We start from the raw sequence: 19906 nt of genomic DNA, 5'->3' as shown, positions 1-19906 counted from the left end.
AGGTTCGTCCATCCCTAGTGATTACTCTGTGTGTTTGTAATGACATGGTCTAAGTGGATTGCCAATTCCTAGGGCCTGGTTTAAATCGGAGGCTGGATGTTTAAGAAAAAAGTACCCATGAAGTATTCCACACTGTCAGTATTTCATTTTCATGAAATGCCAGGTTAGTCTACCAAGGACCCATGCCCCAGGCAGGTGCCATTTTACCCTAGCCAAGTAACACTGCCTGTGTTGCAGCTGAAGGTCTGGTTTAAAAGTTAAGCCAGCTGCACAGAACACCACCCCAATAGTTCTGCCCCCCCCCACACACACACATCCAAGTGGTAGCACATTCCAGGCCATATCTATACCAAGCAGGATATAACACTATGAAAGTAGTTTGAAAATGGTATATGGAATGTGACTTGAGCCCCAAGAGTTGTTTATTTACAATGCTGTTATAAAGCAGTACTGTAGTTTCTGCCCCAGTTGGGCCTAAATTACACCTCCGTAGTTATTTGCCCCAGGTAGCCTGGCTAGCCCACATAGGCCCCGTTCAGACAATACGCTAAACCATGCTGCTTAACCACAAAATGGTTAACGGTGATTAAGCAGCATGGTTTAGCGTGTTGTCTCAATGAGGCCATAGGATGGTGATACCAGGTGTTAACACATGGAGTCCTGTCCATGTGGAAGTGATTTTGGGTAGCAACCATATTTCTGTGTTAACTTTTGATTTAGCTCACCCTAAAAAAGGACCAAGAGAAATTAATCTGAGAACAAACCATGTCTATTTTTAAACTCTACTTTTACTCATTCTTCTGATCTGATTGCTCTCAAGTTCTTTTTTAATCTGGAAGAGGGGGCTGGTTGTAATGCTTCACCAATTGCATTGACTATATGTCACTCCTCACCAGCCAGCAAAAGACTATTTTAAGTGCCAGGGCCTGTTGACTAGAGGAATGTATATGAAATTAATTTCAGGTTTTTCCCCCCTTTCCAGGATTTATCCCAAGACAAACACAGACTCAAATGCAATCTGTGGTCAAAGTCCGTGTATTTCTGAGTTTGCAATGTGATTTATGGACCCCAAAGATATGTTCAGCAGCATGTGTACATTTGAAAAATGCATATTAAAAATGCATGCTTCTAAAAAATGCATACAAATGCATACTACTTTAATGAATGAGAGAAGAGTGCGTACATTTCAAAGATGTGCACAAGTGATGTGTACATTTGGGGGAAAAATGCACCTGAAAATATAAAAACATTTCATGTGAAAAGAAAAACAACGACAAATATTGCATTCAGATACGAACCATGAAATGTGATGAGCTTTTAGGTGCAACTGGAAGAGCTTTGATATGCTTGAGTTTTGTTTGTACACACATCCCTAAAAATCAGCCTAACAAAGATTGCAAGAATGATCAAGTTGTACCAGCTTCCCAAACTAGCCAGTACAACTCAGTGTTCAGATGCCCCATTCCATCTCTAGGCACTAGCATTTGGGGAAAACATTTTTTGGGGGGTAACATGTATTTAACATACATGCTGCAGATGTCCTGGAATACTTAGCAGTATCATGGAGTTTCTCATAGATTTTTTTTATTACCTTGAAGTAGTAGAAAAACAGAACTTTTTCTACTACTTCAAATGGAGGTGGCAACAGAAACAAGTAGATACACTCTATGCTGGGGTGGGTGACTTGTGGCCCTCCAGAAATTTTGGCCTACGATTCTGATAATTTCTCACATTGGCTATCTTGGCTGGGTCTAATGATAGCCATCTGCACAAACATTTGGAGGACCACAAGCTGCTCATTTGGAGGATCACAAGCTACTCCATGTAATAGGATACATGGAGTAGCAGCAGAAGAATATGAAAAGTGTTTAAGTTAGGGCTGTGCAAGCCTAGGGCCTCAGATTCAGAAATCCGAATAATGGAGGCCATTTCATGGCGGATCCGCCAATTTATGATGGATCCACCATTTTCTTGCACAGCCCTAGGTCCCCCCCCCCCATGCAGCCTACAACTCCCAGCATGCAGTGCCTGGGAGGGCTGTACTTACCACGGCTGTACTTACCATGGCAGAAGGAATACAGGAAATAGTTGCCACCACCCCCAGGTCCTCCGTGCGATCGGCTGCTTCCCAGGGCGATTGGCTGCTTCCCAGGGCGATCGGCTGCTGCTGCCTCAATCAAGAAGTCTCCATTGACCCTGGAGGGGTCCACGTGACTTCTGCAGGTGCCCTACAGCTGCCTGTTTTAGTTTATAAAGTTACACTAATAATGCATCTGTAGTTGCATAAATGGATCTTTAGGAAAGTTTTCTCTTTCTTTTTTTCTTTCTTTTTTTCTTTTATCTCCCCATCCCCACTAAAGCTAGAAAAGCCCTGTTCTTGCTTGTAGCAGCATGGGGCATTAGAACCTAGGCTTTAAGCGGGACGGTGTAAAAGCCGGAACGGAACGGAACAGGCCGGAACAGCCCCATTATATTAAAAAACCATACCAAAAACAGTGGCATGTGTTAGCAACACTTGAGAACAAAATTTTAGGACTAAAACCATACCAATATTATATCCCTATTAACCCCAAAACTCCCAAAACGACGTCCGGAACAGAATGGGATGGCCGGAACGGTCACTAGGGAATGAGCGATACCAACCAAACTCACCAGTCATGCATAACTAAATGGCAGGGATGCAATAAGCCACAAAAGTTGCCCCGAAACCACGTTCAGATACCCGTTCCGGGCAAAAACGCGTATTGCGCAAAACCGGCCGTAATGGCAGCTTCCCAATGAGATAAGTGAGCCAAACTCACCAGATGCACATAACTAGGTGGGACAAATATAGAAAGCTCCAAAAGTTGCCCCGAAACCACGTTCAGATACCCGTTCTGGGCAAAAACACGTATTGCGCAAAACGGGCTGTAACGGCAGCTTCCCAATGAGGTAAGTGAACCAAACTCACCAGATGCACTTGACAAGGTGGGGCAAATATAGAAAGCTCCAAAAGTTGCCCCGAAACCACGTTCAGATACCCGTTCTGGGCAAAAACACGTATTGCGCAAAACGGGCTGTAACGGCAGCTTCCCAATGAGGTAAGTGAACCAAACTCACCAGATGCACATGACAAGGTGGGACAAATATAGAAAGCCCTAAAAGTTGCCCCGAAACCACGTTCAGATACCCGTTCCGGGCAAAAACACGTATTCCGCAAAACCGGCCGTAACGGCAGCTTCCCAATGAGGTAAGTGAACCAAACTCACCAGATGCACATGACAAGGTGGGACAAATATAGAACGCTCCAAAAGTTGCCTCTAAACCACTTTCAGATACCCGTTCCGGGCAAAAAAAGTGCTTTCTATATTTGTCCCACCTTGTCATGTGGATCTGGTGAGTTTGGTTTACTTATCTCATTGGGAAGCTGCCGTTACGGCCCGTTTTTGCGCAATACGTGTTTTTGCCCGGAACGGGTATCTGAACGTGGTTTCGGGGCAACTTTTGGAGCTTTCCATATTTGCCCCACCTAGTTATGTGCATCTGGTGAGTTTGGCTCACTTATCTCATAGGGAAGCTGCCGTTACGGCCCATTTTGCGGAATACGTGTTTTTGCCCGGAACGGGTATCTAAACGTGGTTTCGGGGCAACTTTTGGAGCTTTCTATATTTGTCGCACCTAGTTATGTGCATCTGGTGAGTTTGGTTCACTTATCTCATTGGGAAGCTGCCGTTACGGCCGGTTTTGCGCAATACGCGTTTTTGCCCGGAACGGGTATCTGAACGTGGTTTCGGGGCAACTTTTGGAGTTTCTATATTTGCCCCACCTTGTCAAGTGCATCTGGTGAGTTTGGTTCACTTACCTCATTGGGAAGCTGCCGTTACGGCCCGTTTTGCGCAATACGTGTTTTTGCCCGGAACGGGTATCTGAACGTGGTTTCGGGGCAACTTTTGGAGTTTCTATATTTGCCCCACCTAGTTATGTGCATCTGGTGAGTTTGGCTCACTTATCTCATTGGGAAGCTGCCGTTAAGGCCCATTTTGCGCAATACGCGTTTTTGCCCGGAACGGGTATCTGAACGTGGTTTTGGGGCAACTTTTGGAGCTTTCTATATTTGCCCCACCTTGTCATGTGCATCTGGTGAGTTTGATTCACTTACCTCATTCGGAAGCTGCTGTTACGGCCGGTTTTGCGCAATATGTGTTTTTGCCCGGAACGGGTATCTGAACGTGGTTTCGGGGCAACTTTTGGAGCTTTCTATATTTGCCCCACCTTGTCAAGTGCATCTGGTGAGTTTGGTTCACTTACCTCATTGGGAAGCTGCCGTTACGGCCCGTTTTGCGCAATACACGTTTTTGCCCGGAACGGGTATCTGAACGTGGTTTCGGGGCAACTTTTGTGGCTTATTGCATCCCTGCCATTTAGTTATGCATGACTGGTGAGTTTGGTTGTTATCGCTCATTCCCTAGTGGCCGTTCCGGCCATCCCATTCTGTTCCGGACGTCGTTTGGGGAGTTTTGGGGTTAATAGTGATATAATATTGGTATGGTTTTAATCCTAAAATATTGTTCTCAAGTGTTGCTAACACATGCCACTGTTTTTGGTATGGTTTTTTAATATAATGGGGCTGTTCCGGCCTGTTCCGTTCCGTTCCGGCTTTTACACCGTCCCGCTTTAAGCCCAGCAATAGTCCCTGAATACTCAGGACACCATGTGGTCTCCTGCGCATTCCAGGAAGCTCTGCTGAGCTAAATGCCTTTGTAAGAAGTGTCCCGCAATCCTGCAGCAGCATGCAGGGTATTTTGAGAGTTAAAAAAGAAAAAAAAACTCTTGGCCAACTCCTGCACTTACAAAGTAAAAGGAAACCCTGCCCCTCCTCATCAATTAAAAAAATCTACAAAATTTCCCTCTTCCCCAGCCTCTTCTATTGGAGTCTTAATTTCACTCCCCACCAAAACAGGTAAAAATGAAAGTGTCAAAATATCCAGCACAGCACTACCTATAATGCAGTGAATTTAGTTCCATTGAGCTTAATTGGCCAAACATTGCACCTCATTGCATTTGAGAAAAAGCTCTACAGGGGGACACAGCCTAAATTATCTGAAACCAAAAGACGTCATCTTAACCTTGACTTTCTAGGGCTGCATTTCTATATCTGGGAGTAAGTCTGTTTGAACAAATGTGAGTTAGACTTAAACTAAATGTTTGGATAATTACTCATAGTGTAGCTATGCATAATAGTTTTATTTACCTCTGTGTAAACATATGCAACCCAATTCAGATTGAGGTCTTGGGGCTTCGGGGTTAAAAAGGAAAGAAAACAGCTCTTCATTGATTGTAATGGAGATATTTTATACACACACACACGTGTGTGTGTGTGTGTGTGTGTGTGTGTGTGTGTGATTTTTGGGAGGAAAGGGTGGAGAGGAAAGATTAACCTCACTCCTGGAGTGCCATGGAGTGAATTGGGACCCTTCCTCTGTCTGAAAAGCACAGCTTACCCAGTCCTAGCTGTAGCAGCATTGAAAATATTTTGAAGCCAGAGAGAGTGCCAGATGCACCAGTAGCGAGGTTGTCAGATGAGTTATTGCTTTTGGGGGATTTGAAATGGTTGTCTGTTCCACAGTCTAGTATTTGGGAGCTGACTGGGAGCTCAGCTTCAAAGTAAGAGGGGTGGAGCTTAGATAGGTGTAGGGCATGTGGGCTCATTTTGCCACCCCACCAAAAGTACTGCCTGAGGCAAAGGGCTTACCAGCCCTCATGGTGGGGCTGGTCCTGCTGTGGGGGGAAAAAAAGTCAGATTGCCTTAAATGTCTTTTGAGGTCATGTTCTTGATTATACTGTGTCACTGTTAAACTGAGAAAGACCATTAAGGGATTGAAAACTGAGGGAATTCTGGTGGGATTTGGAAATGGCAAACAATGTAATTGCTTCATAGATTATTATTTTTTATCCACAAAGGTATTAATTTCCATTAAAGCAGCTGTTCCAGAAGACTGATATGAAAGCTTTCAGAAAGCACTTCTCTGCCTTAATGGACATTGTTCATTTATATAAAGCCATTGTTGCTCACTTGGGTAACACAGCAGACCTTTCTAAAAAGAACAACTCTTGTTTTTGATGTCTCCTTCTTTTCCATATTTACACCCCTCATCTGAAGGGTCATATTTCCACACTTACATCCCATATGTGAAGGGTGGTTTGAGCTTTCCACTTTTTTTTTACAAAAGGAAAACAAAATATTGATTTTGCCAGTGAATAGCAGTGACCGTGTATCCAAAATGGTATCTTTGTATTTTACAGAGGAATGTGTGGAACCTGCCTATGGTGGGGGCTGGTGCAAGCGGACTTCTCCATTCCTCCCCCGCCCACCATTGGCAGCACCTCCAGCCTCCTGAAGATGTTACACAGAGGGTTGGGGAAACCTGCTAAATGGGGTTAGGTATACGGGAATGTGAAGATTAGAGCCCTACTGAGGCGAGCTAATAAAGTCAGGCCTTAGAGGCCTGGAGTTTTCTGTTGGGAGAGGTATCTATGAGAAGAGTAGTTCAATTTCATAAGTTAAGATTTATTCTCTTCTTAAGTTTCATTTCTCCAGTTATATTTCATTTTCCCCCCAAGTGGGAACAGTACTTTCTGTTTTGGGGAAAGAAGGTATAAAAGACTGAGACAGCCAGCCGGGACAGAGCCAGAGAAAGAACAGACTATAAGAAAGGAGCAGAAAGATGCAGCTGAAGGAGTTTAGGTGCAGCTTAGGGTAAAAGAACTTGCATTTTTTCAACTTTTATTTTCTTTTAATACCTTTTTATCACTCAGCTCTATTGACTAAATACCTTTAGTTGTAAGTTACTTGTTTTACTTTACTAGTAAACTGTTTTGTTAAACCTAAAGTGTCACTCACCCCATGTCTACAGCCTAAACCCCATGTTACCAGGAAGGGGAAGGTAAAAGATTGAAAGTGGGTCTCTTGAGGAGGCAGAGACTGTTGTTCAGGGTGTCCTGGTCATATGGAGGAATCCTGACAGGGACCATTTAGCAGGATGCACACCTCCACCCAGTGCATCGGCCAGGGCAGCTTCACTATATCCAGGTTTTCCCCAGCCATGTCCTCTACTGATATGCATGATGAATGAGTAGTCCTCCATCTGGTGTCTTGGTTGGGGTGGCTTTGCCCATCTTGCATCCTTTCCAATAGGGAAAGATGCAGGGCAGGTGAAGCTGGGTCCCTGACTGAAGTGCCGGTTGGATGAGCTCCGGATGGTTCTATGGTCAGCGACTGATGATGTCTGTCAGTGGAGCCACAGCACCTGACTAGTGGGTGTGGCCATACCCAATGACATCATCAGGCCAACAGAGGGCTGGGAGGCATCTGGACCCCATCCAATTTCTGTTACCATACAGAGCTTTGGATTTGGGTGCCTAAAAGATGGCCTGCCTCCATTTAAGCCTCCAGTTCACTGAGAACACCTTCAGAGGCCCTTCTTCAGGTGGTTCCACCTTCAGAAGTTATGTAAGCATGTGTATCCAGTTAGGGCTTTCTTTGTAGCAGCATCCCAGTTCTGGAATATTCACCCCAGAGTTAATTGTTTGGCATCGAGTCTCAAGGATTTTAGGTCTCAGATTAAATCTTTTTAAATATATAAAATAAAATAAACCCAGTTTTTAACATACAGCAAATCTGAAGTTTTATTACTATTCATTTTTCCTGCTTTGTAAATATTTGATCTTTCATTTTATCTATACATTTATTTGTTGAGCTATTTATATTTTGGTGGAGCTATTGTTAGTTTTATTAAAATAGTAGGAGTCCCCTCCCTTTTCAATATTTCTTGAGCTGTTTGTTTGTCTTGTATGATGCTGGTCATTCTTTAATCTAAAAATGGCACATCAGGTGGTTTATATAATGAAATGTAATTATTGCCCGCAGGAGAAGTTCTCCTTTTCCTATGTGAAAAAAGGGAGTTACTGGTAGTCTGTTGGTTGGTTAATATGGGGCCTACAATTTGGAGCTGGAATTGAGATCTTGATGATTCACACCTCATTACCAGTACAACTCTTTTTTTTTTTAAGTGCCACCACCAAATGCCATTTACCTTAAATCTTCTAAATAGCACTCCATATGCCCTGTTAATATGAACTTCCACTCACTCATTATATCAAGCATTAAGAAGCTCTTCCAAGAATCCTTGCTCTTCACCATCTACAAGATCACACATTGGGCATATTTCTGAGTTCTTGAAACCTTTTTCTGAGGTGCTTGAAAAGCAGCCATATGTCATATGTAGCTGGTGGGTTTTCTGCATAACAGATTAGGTTATATCGCAGAAAACCAAGTGAATCATGAATATGCAAAGAACGCAGGTTGCAATTCAACATGCCATGGCCAAAGATGGAAAACATAGGAAGTTATCTTACACCACAGCCTTCTCCAACCTGGCGCCCTCTAGTTGTTTGGGACATCAAGTCCCACCAGGACCTGCCAGATTGGCGAATTGTCACGAATGCTGGGAGTTGTAGTCTAAAACATCTGGGAGACACTAGTTTTGGGGAGGCTGTTATACTGAATTGAACCATTGGTACGCCTATCTCAGGCACAGTTCTAATCATCAACATTTCAATTCTCTGCTAAGCAGTCTGAATAATCTTGTTCCGTAGACTGCATCCAGAGAGAGTGAGTACAGATGACTTCTTCCCTCTTGTGTGCGTTTCAGACCTAATAGGTGCAGTCTCCCTCTGCCACTTTCATGGTATGCTTATTGCTGCTATGGAAACCTCTAACAATCACTTTTGTTGATACCATAAATATTGGGATAGGCTGCTGCTAATGACTGTCAACAGCTAGGTTGCTCCATTTTTAATTTTCTTCCCAGGCATGCAACTTTAATTCCTACTTGTCACAAGATTTTTTAAATGCCATATTTTGAAACGTTCTGCTCTAGCTCACCAAGCAATTATCAAGTGATATACCAAGTATGCGTATATATGCCAAATTGCTTATGATTGACTTGCAGCTTGGAAGATGATGACAAATGGTCTGATTGATGGGATATTTCCCTCATTCATTCTACCCTCCGCAAAATAAATCAATCTCTGATGCCTTTTTTAAAAAAGTCATAAATAAATGCAGTTAAGGGTTAAAGGGTTTTTGAACAACTGGTTCAATCTGCCATAACCTTAAATGTTGTTGATATAGAAAGGCCCACTCTTAGGTGACATTGATAAGCAACTTCAAGGGCCCTGATCTCCTTCCTTATGGTCTTTGACATGAGACCAGACTCATGACACCTTCAAATACATGACTGTCCTCTGTCAGCTCTCCAAGATAAGAAGACTGTCCACTGTAAACTATAACATGTGGCCACCCTACGTATTCAGTCAGAGGGATTCCTGGGCTGTGATGAAGCTTTTTTAGGCTCCAAAAAAGCTTCACTCGTGGAGGCAGTATATTGGCTGACTTGTAAGCAAGAAGTGTGTTTAAGCACATAAGAAGAGCCCTGCTGGATCAGACCAAAGGTCAAGTATCCCTTTTCCAACAGTGGCCAACCAGATGCCCTTGGGAAGCCAACAAGGAAGAAATGAGGCCAATAGTCTTCTCCTACTGTGTCTTTTCTTAGAACATGGTATTTAGAGGCATGACATCTTCAGTCTTGGAAGTATTATGTAGCCATCATGACTAGTAGCCATTGATATCCTCTGTGAATTTGACTAATACCACATTTAGAGCCATTTCAGTTGGTGGTATAGTTGCATAGTGTGCAGAGGTACTTCCCTTTATCTGTCCTGAATATCCTACTTTTCAGCTTCATGGGATGGTCCTGGATTCTAGAGAAGTTCCCTGCCCATTTTCTCCACAACATGCTTACTTTTATACACCTCCCCATTTATTCACAATTTCTCTACACTAAATAGACCCAAACATAACCTTTCTTCAAAGGGAGGTTGTTCACACCCACCCACCCCCAATTCAGTTGTTAGTCTGTGGCGAGAATCGCATTGGTCATTGTCTGCACCTGTTTTGTACATAAAGCTCATTCCAACAATCTTTGGACACATCTAGAGGGCAATTTGGTTCCAGGAAAGGATGTTTTTATGCACAAGAAGGGGAGTTTTATAAAGAAAATCTATGAACATCGTACTAATGTCACGCTGAATGATTTAGAGCTATAATGTGAAAACGGCACAGAGGTGTTGTGCCAATTTGCCTGGACCATGAATCTAGTCTGTGCTTTTACAATGGTGGGGAGGAGGGCAGAGGGGAACAGAGTATAGATACAATGAAAGAGGGATGTTTCAACTCCCCCAAACTGCTGGTAGTTTGAATGCTGAAAGCTACTGCACTGCGGCATTCCTGCCCCGACCCCCTTCATCATTTTAATAATGCATTTCTTCAGTGGTTAATACACTGACAAGAAGAAAAATGAGTTTCCATTGAGCTGGTCAATATTAACTGAATTCCTAGATGGGATTACACAATAAGGTCCCATACACACATCCTAATAGCAAAGAATGTTTATTGACTGGGTGGATTGTAAATAAGAAAATAATGTATTTATAGATATTAAGTAGCTAGTTTGTAGGAATGTTATGACTGGGGGCCACATTATGTAAATTTAAAATTGGCCTGGGGGGAGTTACATTCAAGAATTTATATATGTTTACTCACATTGAAGTATGCAAACTTTCTCCTATTGTATTCATAAAGTCTCAGGTGCAGGCACATGCATATTTTTTTCACAAAAGTTATGTTCCTCTTGGAATTGGTATTTTTTAAAGGGGTACAAATTACAGTGAATATCATTTTTTTAAAAAACTTCTTGAGGTCATAAAAAGAAATCATCACAAACTCGATATTGGTATTTAAGAAACTATGGTTGGATACCTGGTGGCCTTTGGTTGGATTCCAAAGTAAGATTTGTGAATCTGCAAAACCTGAGCTCAGCAAAGTTCTCGAAATACCACTTCAAATCTCGTTCCAATTCAAGTTGATATCAGATTGTGAGTAGTGTTGTTGTTTTTCTTTTCACATGCATATTTTCCGTGCTTATTTCCATGTATTTTCCAAAATGTATGCAGCAATTGTGCACATCTTCAAACCATATGCATTCCTCTAACATTTATTATAGCATACTTGTGCACATATTTCAAAGCTACACATTTGTAATGCACATTTTTCAGAAGCACGCTGGCTGTCAAATGCATTTGGGTGTGTGTGTCTGGTAATGGCATCGTAAACTTGGAACTATATGGACTTCAATCACAGATTGTGTCCAAGTCTGCTTTTTTCACTTGGAAGATGCAAACTGGGTAAATCTTGATAAAGAATGAACTGAAACAAATTTCTCATAAAGCATTTTTTTTTTTTTTTTTTGCCCCTGGTAGCCCCAACCAAAATTCAGTCATGGTATTGCCCACAACTGTGCTCATAAGGAAAAACAAAATTGCTTTCAAGGTATAAGAAAGAAAGGAACCCCACACAACTCTGATTTACTGTGTAACATGTATGTAAAATACAAATGTGCATGCTCATTCATATTGCTGTCAGAGGACACATACTCCATAATGGGGTTTCATATCACCAAGCATATTTTGAAGCATGAGGGGATTGGTTTGTCCAGCAAAATATATTTCTGGCCACCACATCACTGCCTGGAAAATTCATGTATTTGTTTAAAGTACATATATCCCACTTTACAGATACAAGATGCAAGATGATGGACTTAGCTAGACCTAAGGATTATCCCAGGCAAATGGAGGAGTCGTCCCTGCCTGCTCCCGGGATCCCCTGTGTATCAGTTGGATACACAGGGATGATCCCGGGACGATCCTGGGATATAGGCCTGGTCTAGCCATGGCTCATGTGTAAAGTAAAATGGCTGCCCTTCAGAATTAATAACACACTCCTACAGCTGCATGTATACTGGGAGGTAGGTTCTACTGTGTCCAGTGGAACATATTCACAAGTAAACACATTTAAAATTGTAGACTTAGGCCACAGTTAGACCTAAGGTTTATCCTGGGATCCTCCAGGGTTCGCCCCTGCCTGAGCACTGGATCCCGTGTGTGTCACCTAGATGAACAGGTTTGACTCCTGGACGATCCAGGGATAAACCTTAGGTCTTACTATAGCCTTTGAGAGAACACAACAGAAGGGCTGAACTGGAGTCAGTGCAGTGTTAGCACTATACCCTGAATATATATCTGGCTGTAAAGAGGAAGTGAGTGTGCGGCAGGAGAGAAAGCTGCATCACCAATTAAGACTGTGGATCATGCAACCCTAACCCCCATCTTTAAAAAGTGCAAGAAAAAAGGTGACAGCAGGGTCACACAGAGAATATCTGTTCATACTAGTTAAAACAAACAAACCAGGAGCCTTTGGGGGTTGCTACTTTGCATTTTTCCTTACTATGTGTGGGTATTGAGACTTGACTCCATAGTAGATTAAGTAGGAATGGACAAATCTTTCCGTTTCATGTTCCCCCATCTATATATACACATACACTCAAATTCTTTTCATCCTTCATGGAGGAATGTGAGGATTTTGGTAAATTCTTATAAAAAATGAAATAAATGAAATTCTTGCGTACCTGCACCAGCCAAAGGGCATGTCTAGACCAGGGGGGAGAGGGGAGGATCTTGCGATATTCTGATCATGTGATCCTCCCCTTTGTCTAAACACACAAGCGGCATCCCAGGAGAAAGGAGGGATGTTGTGCCTGCCATTTCCTTTTTTTCTTTTTTACAGACGGATGAGCACACGTGCGCTCCAACAAATATATATATATGCTCCCACTCCCCCCCACCCCCAATGGGCATGGATGCCCATTGCTGTGAAACACCCTCCTTGCTCAGTTGGGTGGAGAGACCAGACCCCTCCCTTGGGGGACATAGGGCTTATTGTAACGGGATCCAGGCATAGGGAACATGGCTTCACTCAAGCAGGGTGGGCACAATTTGTTTAACTCTGACAGCTGCATAACTTTGCTTGAATGCTTCGTTGTATCAAACTAAGGGCTATTCCAACCCATGAGAAGCTGGGTCCATTTTGTAGCCAAAGCCCCATTAGACATAGTAAAACCTTCTTCTGAGTAAAACTGATGTAAGTTGCACACCCATGACAAAGTTCAGAATGCATCATCCAAATATTCCACTAGAAATGTTCTATATTCCGAAACCTGAGGGAGATAATGGATCAGTACACATATGTGCATTGTGCAAAAGAGGGAAAAAAATCATCAAATCTGTTTCAGGAAATCAGCTTCTCCAAGCAGTGGTCAAGGATGATCAGAAAATTGCTTCTAATAGTCACCACAAGGTTCACAGATAAGGATATTTGTAGAAAATACAAAAAATCATTCAGAAACAATAGAACATGTAATAGCCGGCTGGCTTATCTTATCCAATAAAGAATACCTTGCCACTTGTCAGAAAATGTCAGGAAGAGAGAATAGTTCACTACCAACCCATCAGGTCATTACTGCCCCTTCCTCACTTAGCAAAAATATAGTCCCGACTCAGATTTTCACAATTTTTTTTTAACCCTTTCACTCAGTGGTGTAGTGGTAAATTTTGAAACTCAGAATGTCTAGAAACTCAAGGCAATTCGTATAGAACCGCTCCATATCAGCTACTGGAGTTGTTCCAAGTACCCTGAAGCAAAACGTAGAGAGAATACATGTGCCGCTGTTCCATTTTAAAATGCTGTGAAAAGATGTCATTTTCCTGGGCTTGCCATAGGACCAGGAAATTCATAAGCAACGATTGACACTCCTTACAGAAAGAAGCTTGGATATTGAATCCCCACCTGAGAAAGGATCTGGACTTCTGAGAATAATACTACAGGAGTGGTGTGTTACCAAGCCCCTGTGTCCCTGTGGTATTATAAGGAGGGAGATAATCTAAGATGGATGGTCAACATGGCTTCTGTCTGTGGAAGGACAGCTCATTCACACATACGTTGTCAACTGAAGTTGTAGTGAACCATCCTTTAATTCCATGTCAGGTGTTTTCAGACCAAAAATGTCAACCTGTTTTCTTCTTCTCATGCCTTACTGTGTTTCAAAGGTGCACCAATTCTATAGTTTCATACTTCTCTCTTTTACTTGCATGTTTTCCCTATGCACAAGTGTTAGAAAATAAATATTAAGCTCAGGAAAGAACATTAGATAAAAAAACAACAACCCTGACATTGGGAATATTTGGTGGCAGGACTACCAGATAAGGTGAATTTTTTTTTTCTGAAATTGCTATAAGAATTGGACTGACGGAGCCCCTTAACCTCTATTTAAGTCCATCAAGCCCATTACTGTCAACAAGACTGATTTGGTTTAAATATGGTGTAGTTTGGACAAGATGTGAGTTATAATAATGTAAGGGAGAATTCTAATGATTTGACCCAACACCTGCAGAATAAAATAAGGAGAGGGGAAGGAGATGGGGAAAAAGAAATTCAATTTAGATGCTTGTATTTAAAAAAAAAAAACCACCTCAGCAAGGGAGTAGAAATCTATTAATGGAACAGAACACAATCATTTAAAAGTGAAACCAATTCCATCCCAAAGGGAAACCTTCTGATGGAAGTCTATTTGACTCTATATTATTTGTATTTCATTCTCTGTGTCTTGGATAAGTCATTTGAAGGGTCAAATGAAGAACAGGGATATGAAGAGGAAAAACCTTCTGTGTCCTTAAATATCAGCTGAAGGAGTTCAGTCACCCATACTTGTGACAAGTGAGAACACATGCCAATTCACATTAGCAGAATGGATATATATGTAGGGAATGAAGTGGAGGACAAAGATCACTTAGTTTCTTTTGTTATTGTCTTTGTGAGTTCCCTTCCTGTCAGTCTAGAGACAAGCTGAAGCAATTATAACAAGCACAGTCTACTTGGTTCTCTTTAGCTTCCTCACAGCCTGGTTTCTGGGGGAGTTTGCTGCTCAGTGTGGTGAGAAGCCATTCATCATTGGTCATTTCCATGAATGGTTGGCCAGGGTTGGTCCCTTCCTCTGCCGGATCCTGAAGCTTCCAGTGGTGGCCATCTTCACCACCCATGCAACCTTGCCTGGAGCTACCTGTGTTCAGGGAGTGTGGACTTCTATAACAACCTGCTGAATTTTAAAGTGGACAAGGAGGAGGGAGACTGGCAGATCTACCACCGTTACTGCATGGAATGTGTGGCCATCCACTGTAAATACATTTCCACCATGGTCTCCCAGATCACAGTTCCAGAGGCTGAACACCTGTTACAACAGAAGCCAGTTTTTGTGAACCGCCCAGAGAGCTTCAGCTATTGGGCGGTATAAAAATCTAATAAATAAATAATAAATAAATAAATATTGTGCCTCCTCTAATGGTCTGAATATCAAGATGTTTTCTGCCCTGCACAAATTCTGGAGCCTCCCTGCTCAGAGCAAGGCACATAACCAGGAGTTTGTCTGGGGTCACTTCTGTAGGCACCTGGACTTCAATCTTGACAAGACCATTTTCCCTTCGTTGCTGGATACTATGAATATTCCAACAAAAGGGATGGCATTTTCTTAGAAGCTCTGGCCTGGCTTAACTACCTGCTGAGGGTGAATGGCAGCCAGGCCATGCTAATAACTTCAACATTGAGACTCTGAAATGCCAGGTCATCCACAACCTGCTCTGGGATACAGCTAATGTGGTGAAGGAGAAGGTTGGCAAGAAACTCTGTGTATCACTCCTTGTGGGGAATCTTCCTGACATGAACAAATTGCTGGACAAAGGAGATTTCGCTATGATGAAGAGAGCCATCTTTGCCATCAACGGAAATTCATTCCCTCCAAGATGCACTCACAACATGCTGAATAATTCCACTGCCCCTATTCTCAACACCATCTGCTGCATTGGCTTCTTTAACAGCACGCTGACTGGATCAGGGTCATCTTCCACCCGGAATTCCTGACTTCCACTAGTTTACCCCTTCCCATTGATTATGAGGAATTCTTTTGAGGCTGTCATTTGCAGCCTCTAATGAATTCTTTCTTTTTACGAATCATGGGGCTACACACCAGCTGAATGCCCCATTATGGGCATTCCTAGTATCTCCACCAGCTTCTCTGGCTTTGGCTACTTTATTAAGGAATGTATAGAGGACCCATCTGCCTGCTCCGTGCAGTTCTGCTGGATGGTGGACTGGAAATATCTAGGCAGGTATTACATGTATGCCCAGCATATGGCACTAGAGAAAGCATTTGATCCATCATTCTTCAATCCTTTCAAAATAAAATGTGCAGAATCCTGTACCTGTGTCATTTGCTTCATTGTTAGGTCCCACCCTGCCCCCCAATGTAACATAGGCCCCGTTCAGAAGGCACTATAAACCATGGCTTTAACCATGGTGTTAAGCCAGAAAGCCAGTCTGTGTTCAGAAGACACCTTAAACCACAGCTTTAACCATGGTGAATAAGGCTATTTGGTTTATTCCAGAACGCTAAAGGATCTAGCCAAGGTGCTGAACCCTATCCCCAAATCAGGTTCAGAACCTTGGATAGCACTTTCAGAGTTCCGGCCAGTTCTGTCTGAACCAGAGTGGATTCACAACTCCACCAAAATCGAAGCCACCAGCCTCCATTGCCTACACAGCTTTCCACAGGAGTCTTGGGGTGGGATGGCCACGCTGCTGGGGAACCAGCACCTCTGCCGCTTTCAGCAGCCCCTCAGCTGGCTCGAGGATTGCTTTGGGAAGTCAAATATTGGAATATATATTCAGCTAGGACAGATGAATTCCAGAACTGTATCAGAGGGGAACATCTGTTGGTTTATTTTGAAGAAATCCTTTCTTTCTTTCTTTTTTACTTCTATCTTTCTTCTGTATTCTAAAGCTGACCTCCAGCTTGGGTCTTCTTCTGAATATAGGATCTCGCTATAGAATTGGTGCAAGGACATCGATTTTTGGTAAAAAGAAAAAGTTTAATTTTAACTCTCAGAAACTCATTCATCACAGCTCTTATTATGTTGAAAGACAAAAAGGCATTCATTTATTTTATTTTATTTTTGGGGGACCAGCTCTGACACTGAAGAAATAATAACGTAAGCAGCCTTCTCTCTCAGGCTGAATGGGAGGTTATAATCAGCTTTCAAGCTCCAAGGCTGTTCCTCAGAGTTCCACGGAGAGAATGTGAGACAAAGGCGATGGTTCAGAAGATGAGCTGGCTTGAGGTATCAAAAGCAATAATGGCTGTTGTGAGGATGAGGACTCTTTGTACAAAGATGCAACAACAGGAGCATCAGTTCAGCTATAACGACAAGGAAAAAGCACCATCACTTCCATTGTCAAGGGCAAGAAATTCAACAGCAGGCAAAATTCATTCACATCAAGGTTTGACGGCCTCTTCTCAGATATTCAGCATTAGGGGAGCAATCCTAAACCTCTAGGGAGGGCAGCTGCCTTGCTGTAGATGTCCCATTCTGCAGGCTGAGTGGGGATCCAATTCTTCTGAACTTGAAGATAGGCCTGCAGTTTGCTCAAAAGAAGGTGGAACATACATGGCAAGTATGGGGTTGCACTCCCCCTGAAGGAGCAGGTTTGTAGCTTGGGGGTTCTCCTAGAACCATCTCTGTCACTTGAGGCCCAGGTGGCCTCAGTGGCATGGAGTGCCTTTTACCGACTTCAGTTAGTGGCCCAGCTATGCCCCTATCTGGACAGGGATAACCTGGCTCTTTCCTTGCAAAATTCTCACATTTTGCTGCCACCATGGTGAGAACTTGGTGACAAGTTCAGCAGCCATTTTCCGTGAGCCTCTGCCAAAGGAAGTGAGGCAGGTGGCTACTAGGAGGAGGGCTTTCTCCTCTGTGGCACCCCGGCTGTGGAATGAGCTCCCCAGAGAGGTCCACCTGGCGCCTACACTGTACTCCTTTCATCGCCAGCTGAAGACCTTTTTATTCTCTCAGTATTTTAACACTTAATTTTAACTTAAATTTAAATTTTACTGTTTTAACTCTGTATTTTAATTTTATATCAATTTTGCTGCGTGGTTTTTATCCTGGTTGTGCTTTTTATACTGTATTTTGTATTTGTGCTTTTAACCTGTTGGTTGTTTTATTATGGTTTTAATTTTTGTGAACCGCCCAGAGAGCTTCGGCTATTGGGCGGTATAAAAATGTAATAAATAAATAAATAAATTTTGGCGCAGTGGCCATTGCGGTGGCAGCAGGGTGTTGTAGGTCCACCAGTGGTTTTGGGGGAAGCAATGCAGCTCCAGCCCCCAGTTCTTGCCCACCCTTGCCCTAAAGGGACAGTACCAATTCAAAGTGCAGGTCAGGGATGACACATACTGTGAAGAGAGGGAGGGGGTTACCTTATTTCCCAGCAATGTAGTCAGGGTCAAAAGGTTGCTCAGGCTGAACAACTACCCAGAAAAATAGGCTGCCCCCACCCCTTACGTCCACCTCAGCCTGAGCCAAGGGACTGTCAGACATTACAGGACTGTCCTAGGGCTTGCAAGTTAAGAACCCAAGATGGCACTCTGTATTCCCTGAGCCCTAGGCCTGAAACTCTAAACAGTAGCCCTAACCAAGAGGAAAGCTCTGGACTTAGTGCCAAGGCTTACTTGGAATATAGCACAGACATTCAGTTATGATAGGTTTTTAGTTGGTTTATAAATGGAAAAGCAAAACCATGGAATGAAAGAAAACATAATTTGGAAACAATACTTCAGGCAGAAAATAGCAAAAGTTGCCTACGCATGTCTATACATACCTAAGCATGGGTTTTCTAATAGAACAGCATACTGAGAGTCACAAGCCAAAAGCAAGATGGAGACAAAATCAAACAAAACCAAATGAGGACAAAGAAAAAGGGCAGCCGTAATTCCCCTTGCTTTATACTCAAAACAAAAACTTTTGACATACCTGAGGGAAGCCTCCTTAGCCAATCACTAGGTGGCAGAAAATTTCCCCAGGCTTTCAGGGTGGCTGAAACTAGAAATCTTTCTAGTTTCCACAGACATAAAGCTTTTGTAATGGAGTTTTCACAAACAGTACAGGCTTAGAACTGTAACATGTAATACTACTGAATGTGCAGGTCACCCAATGAAGGATTTCTTCTTTCCACTACACAACATTAATACAGGAATATAATACTCCACCGTAATGGATGTAAAAGGGACACCCACACACTTCCTGGAAAGGTTTGTTGAAACAACAATTTATGCAACAACTAAAGCAGAAAATTATTTTCTGTCATCTGGTTTTGCTTCAGTCCTTAATTTGCACCTGTAAAAAAAAAATGATTAAATGTTATTTCATTGTCAGTGATGCACATGATTATCCCTATAGGTGTCTTCAGAAACCAATTCAAAATGCATAGATGTAGCTTTTTAGTGTTTTCTGTTCTCCCAGGATTCCATTAATCAAAGAAACTTCTCTCATACTCCATACTTCTCTTCATACTCAGTTTCTATGGGCTGTTTCACACATGATATTTCTCCTGCAATTATGCCCATAATCTATGCATTAAAAATGGCTGGGTGCATCAATAAATTAGTTTAGTTGATTAACCATTTTGGTTTTACTCTTTCAGTTACCTGCTAACACTGACATACATTTAAATTCACATACCACCCAAACTTCAACATACCTGCCCTTTTTAGGACATTGCAGGGTTGAAATGTAAGAAATGAAAGCTACTACCCTTAGTTTAAAAGGAAAGACTGTCTTTAATATCTTCGTTTTCATTCCTTCTTCTAGTAACACAACAAAACTGAAATGGCCTCCCCCGAAATGGGCAAACGTGTCTGTCAGCCTCACACCTACAAATAAAAACTACTCCCTGACTAATGAACTAAGACTTCAATTCATTAATCTACAGTGAGACTTCAGATTAAACAGGTATGAGATCAGGCTGCCAATCAGTTATAGATTGCATTCCCTAGAAAAAGGAAGGGTTGGAGTTTGTTTGTTTATA

General features: G+C 42.5%; 1 pseudogene; it reads left to right on the top strand.

Annotated features, from left to right (window-relative positions):
• Positions 1 to 7405: 7405 nt before the first annotated feature.
• Positions 7406 to 16870, top strand: LOC134401257 (glycogen [starch] synthase, muscle-like; annotated as a pseudogene).
• Positions 16871 to 19906: the final 3036 nt, after the last annotated feature.

The sequence above is a fragment of the Elgaria multicarinata genome, chromosome 7, assembly GCF_023053635.1.
Source record: "Elgaria multicarinata webbii isolate HBS135686 ecotype San Diego chromosome 7, rElgMul1.1.pri, whole genome shotgun sequence".
NCBI classification, from domain to species: Eukaryota; Metazoa; Chordata; class Lepidosauria; order Squamata; family Anguidae; genus Elgaria; species Elgaria multicarinata.
Note: the sequence above shows the minus strand (reverse complement) of the source record. Positions and strands in the feature narration are given on the sequence as shown.